Consider the following 5,756-nt stretch of genomic DNA (forward strand, 5'->3'; position numbering starts at 1 on the left):
GGAAAGATTTGAAGAGAGTTCTTCCAACCCCGTGCATTCAAAGCAGATGAGGAAACGGGGCAGAATGGAGGTGGGGAGGAAGAAGGGAAGAAAGGATAGAGAGAGGGAGAGAGAACAGCACCTGTGATGCAGGCTCCCCAGATCTGGGAAGGGCATGTCCACCCTAAATCTGTGCCCTCTCTAGTCTCTGCCTAGGCTGTGGCTAAGAACTAGAGAAGGGGTGTATAGCAAGACTCAAGAGTCCTGGCAAGTGGCCTGGGAACCAGGGGCCAGGACCAAGGTTGGCAGAACAACGTTGCTCACCCTTTGGTCCACACCTTAGGTGCCCTTACCGAGACACCTGAGCATGGAGAATTTACTTCCTCACTCAAGTTTCATGTCCCACTTAATGACAAACTTCTGAGAGAGGCAAGAGGAGGCAGAGTGGGGACCAGGGCCCCAGGTGTGCTACTTCACGTGGAGGGGAAAAGAGATCAGTTAATACTCCACCCCGTCAGGACTGGCTGCTGCTTCTTGGTCTTCCCAAAGGAGGTAGCAAAGGATGGTGGTCACACTGGGGCCGACCTGCCTAGTCCCACACCAGACACTCACAGCCAAGGCTTCACGTGTGCCTTTGGCAACACTGGCAGGAAGCCTTAGAATGTCACCCTCACACCGGTGGGGATGCTGTGAGGGGTTCGGCTCATGCTGGAGCTCCATGCAAGCCAGGCCTTGCTCTCTGAGACCAAGGCCTTTGTGTTGAGTGGTGGCAGTGTATAACTCTGCAATCAGCTGTGGGTAAGCAGTTGCGGTGTTGACAGCAGCCCAGGCATGGAGCCTTAAGAAGTCCAGTGGAGCTTACGGAACACAGTCACACATGAATGACTTGTTCTTTTCTCTAATGTTACTCAAGAGTCTAAAGGTTATTTTCTTTTCCTTTTTTCCCAAGTAGAATAGGATCCTTTATGAAGATGCTTTCTTTATGGGGACTCTCCAAGGCAAAATCCAGACAGACTCTGCCTGCTCGCTAAGAGGACAGAGAGCATCTGCCGTGGCTGGGTCAGGTGGAACCAGCCTTCATCAGCCTATTCTGAGGAACTCTGGGACACAGAAAGGTCAACTCATCCCTTGGGACCTTCCCAACAAGTAGGAGTGACTTTACCACCATTTATAAAGAAAGCCACATTTGAGTCTGTGGAAGGAGGTGATACAGAAGGTCGGGGTCGGGGGAGTCTTTAGGGAATGACAGTACCTCGAGGTGTCTACTGCAGCATCTCACACTTACCTCCTCTAACAAGCCTTTCTGGAAGCCCCTACTTTGCTGCCCCCCTCATATGACCCCTAAAACCACTTCCTTTGGCTACTGTCACGCAAACGGACATTTCTGATCCTGCTTGGCCTGGGGCATAAGAGACAGGCCTTGTTGCTGGTTCCATGAAGTGCCATCAGATGTGACAATGTCCGTGTGCCCCCATTAAAAACCAATCGTCACCTGTGATTACATTGTGATTCCTCCTCCTCAGAGGTCCAGGCGTGAGTGGCACCTCCCACTTGCAAAAGTTATGTATCAGCTGGGGCGCCTGTAAGGACCAGATCTGAGTGAGTGAAGTCCTGCGTGGATAACACAGTAGCTGCATGTCTGACGAGTCTATGTCATATTTGTGCAGATTAAGTCTTGTTAGAGGAGAGCATCCTGGACTTACGTCTTTTTGGTCCAGTGGCTTGGTCACATCCTTCAATACCTGTTTATACTAATAACTCCCTCCTTTGTGGGGAGGTGGGGCAGTGTTCTCATCACCTGGAGTCCATGGGCACTGTTCAAACAGTCAGGGCAGGCTATAGCCTTTTGACTTAGATAAGACTGAATTTGTCATACGAATTACTAAACACATGTATGGTGGCACCTCCTGAGAATTAGAACACATATAATTGGGAATGAATTGGGGCTGGCCTCTTTGGCATTTGGACCCAAAATAATGATGCCAAGAATGTGGCCCAATTATGTCAACACATCCCAGAAATGCAAAAGGTTTATAATCAGACTGCTTCTCCTGCTAATATTGCAAAAATGATCCTCAATGAGCTCCGAGGCTTTAACCCTTTACCCTGTTAGAACGTCCTTTTGTTTTCCTTGGGCATAGCAGCTGCTTTGTTCTTTCCTCGTTCATGATTACAGTCTGGTGTGGAGCATTGCAGGGAGCCATCCCTAGACTAAGCATGAAGATTGATCCAGAGCATCTAAGAAATAAGAAGGGGCATTGTAGGGAATGGAGGAAGCCCTGACTGATGTCCCCAGTCAATGTGTATTGTTGTCATGACAAAGACCAAGGCCACAGACCCACGGGAAGTTGACAAAGCCTATTCCCCATTTGGGCCAGGCTCAAGAGAGATAGCAAAGCTTTCCTCCCAGATCTGAGTGTGTGGGAGGAGTCACTGTGTGTGGGAGTGGTCAATGTGCGCAGAAACTAGCAATTGCAGCTTTCTCCTCCCCCCAGACATTTACAGCCTAAGAATGCTCACCTACAGGAGGCTTCTACTGAGACTAGCTAGGCCTACCCCTGTGCTCTTCTGTCAGTGAGCCTCTGATACAATGGAAACGGTGATGAGTGTGTGTGGTACAGGGAATGAACCAAGGCTCTCCTGCATTTTGGGCAGTCATTTTACCATTGAGCTATATCCCCAGCTCCAGACAATACTGTTTTAAATTCCCGCTTTTCCTGTATATAGGACTCTGTGCTGCGGCATTTAAAAAATTATTTTTATGGGTTATGCATATTTTGCATCCGTGCATGTTTCTGCACTGAGTACTTGCCAGTAGAGGCCAGAAGAAGGCATCAGATCCCTTGGAATTGGAGTTACAGAAAGTTGTAAGCTGCCACATGGGTGTTGGGAATTGAACCCAGGTCCTTTGCAAAAGCAGTAAGCACTCTTAACCACTGAGCCATCTCTCCAGTCCTGTGCTACAGCACTTTATGCACATTCTTTCACCTTACACCCACCCATGTGGCCTTACACAGTTTTATCCAATCACTATTATTACTGCTTCGTAGAGGAAGACAGGACAACACAGGCACCAGTTTGTCTAAAACTTTACCTGGGCTGCACACTACAGATTCAGATAGTTGACAGGGCCACCTCAGAGCCACCAGTCACACCTGAGATAAGAGAGGAGGCCACTTTCATGTGGGGGCAAGAGTGGCTTCCTGGTGCAGGTGACTTTCCAGGGGAACTTTGAAGGAGGTGCATGACTGAAGGCACTGAAGGTGGGGAAAGTGTAATTAATGGATTAATAAAAATGCTGCAGGCCCCAAGTGGCGGCAGTGGGCAGCGGGTCATGTGGAGAGCAGCCAGTCCCAGGCAGGGACAACACAGTCACCCAAATGGCTGCAGCAGGCTACGAGGAGAGACAGACAGATGGGCATGCCACGAGACCACGCCACTGGTCTCTGAAGGCAGCTGGTCCTGAGCAGGGAGCCATGCAGCAGGGGAGAGACAGACAGATAGGCACGCCATGCAGAGTGAGGTTGGGTATTTATTTAGTGGGTTGTGGAGGGGAAAGAAGAGGAGAGAGGAGAGGGGGGGAAAAGTGGAGAGAGGCAGAAGCTGCCTCTTAGAGAGGGAGACAGAAAAGGAAGGAACTCAGGCTGCAAGCAGGAAGGAAGATCTGCCTGCCTCAGCAGACTGGGGGGAGTGGGCGGGGTTTATCTCTTAAAGGGATAGGACAGATCATTACATTCCCATCTCTTTTATATAATAAAAAGGTGGGAGGTTAGGCACCACAGGTTAAAGGAATTGGTGCAACGAATTCTTAAGACTGCTTCCTGCTTATTTGTAGGCCTCGTCTTTTTGGGGGGAACCTGAGAAATCTGGGTGCTGGTCACATCCTGGGGTAGCTGGTCTCTTTGCTCCTGTCTGGTGTTTGTGGTATGGAAAAGTCTGGTGTCTCTTACACCATTTAAGGTATTGGCAGAACAGAGGACAAAGTTAAGTTAAGGAAAAAAAATTTAGGACCAGGGAATTGAGGGGGATGTATCTGACCTGTTTAAGGTGGATCCTTCAATGCTGCTCCCAGGAACTCTCAAGAATTTTTGGGTTCGTGAAAACAGAAGTTTTAGACATATACCTTGTAAAAACAGTAGCATATTTATGTCAGAATGACTGTGACAGATATTTTTGCACAATGAAAAGTATGTTTAAGACTATGAACGGCAGTGGGAGAGAGAAATCTGATAACTTGTATTTGTCCTCACACCTTTATAACTTGCAGGTCTTGTATTTGTATTTTACTGAAATTTGTTTGGTGAGGTTGTCCTTTTAAACTGACAAAAACCTCTCATCTGTCAAACTGCATCAGAGATCTTTGAGGAGGATAAAATTTTACTTGAATTATTAATTAAAAACGACAGAGAACTTACTTGGTTGGCACCCAGAGCTACTCCTCAGGGTCCTCCATGGTCACTGAAAGTCATATTTGCCTTTTTCTGTTTAGCTCAGGGCCTGCCAGGTTCTGGATCTTGTGGGCTAAGAAATCTGTAGGAAGACAAGCCTACCCTGACCTGAGCAGTTAGGCTGTCGATTCCAGTGATCCTGTCCACATCTGGAGATCTTCAGTTTAGATGAAAGGCAGTTTTGCCCAGTGGTCAGCACTTGGCAATTGAAGTGAATTGTGGATGGACGTTGTTCTGTGCCCATCTGTCTTCTGTCTTCTTTGGAGGAAGTAGAGTGCTGCTGCTAGGAGCCAAACTGTCTCTTTTTGTTATGAAAAGTTTTTAATAATTAAATATTTAAATGCCATATTCCCCAGATCTCTGAGCAGTTGAGGGCTGTTTATCAGGTACAGCTACAGTATAGTATCTGCCTGGAGAGCTGAGTCCAAGCTTGACTGTACTGGCGCTCAACAGGTAAAGCAGAGTTGGATTAAATATAAAGTATTTTTGTAAGAGACTTAAAAGTACATACCTGTTTAAAACACAAGACTTACTGCTTTGTAGTCTAGAATGAGATACAATGAACAGACAATTATAACATTTAACAGTAAACATAGGTGCATTTAAGTTACATGTATGAACACACACAAAGTAAACAGGAATTGTGTGAAGTGGATGCTCTTGGTGGGCCCTACTAAAGGCATGCCACTGCACAAAACACACATACAACAGAATCAACAAGAGGAATTTAGAGACAAAAACATAAGTAAATCGGGGGACCAGGCAGGGTATACCTCAGTAAAGATGGCAGGACTTGGTCACCTGACCTGGCGCTCTCAGTTAAGATGGTGGTAAGGTCACCTGACCTCAGTTAAAATGGCAGTAAGGTCACCCATGTAACAGGATTAACACTGGGGACCCCGGCAGGGAATACCTCAGTAAAGATGGCAGAACTTGGTCACCTAACCTGGTTCTCAGCCAAGATGGTGGCGAAGTCACCAGACCTCAGGTAAGATGGTGGTAAGGTTGCCTGACCTCAGTCAAAATGGCAGCAGTCACATGTTGTATGGAAGAGTCATAATTTTTGAGGGGGAGGGAAGAAGGGGAGGAGAGAAGTGGGGAGAGGCAGAAGCTGCCTCTTTGAGGGAGACAAAAAGGAAGGAACTCAGGCTGCAAGCAGGAAGGAAGATCTGCCTGCCTCAGCAGAGGGGGGTGTGTGGCTTGTCTCTTAAAGGGACAGGACATATCATTACAGAAAGAAATTCTAAAAACAAGGTATAAAAGTGCAAGGGTGGCCAAGAAGTCACGTGCTGGTTGGGAGAAGGCAGCATGAGTATGGAATGACAAGAG

This window comes from Microtus ochrogaster, chromosome 5, assembly GCF_000317375.1.
Source record: "Microtus ochrogaster isolate Prairie Vole_2 chromosome 5, MicOch1.0, whole genome shotgun sequence".
NCBI lineage: Eukaryota > Metazoa > Chordata > Mammalia > Rodentia > Cricetidae > Microtus > Microtus ochrogaster.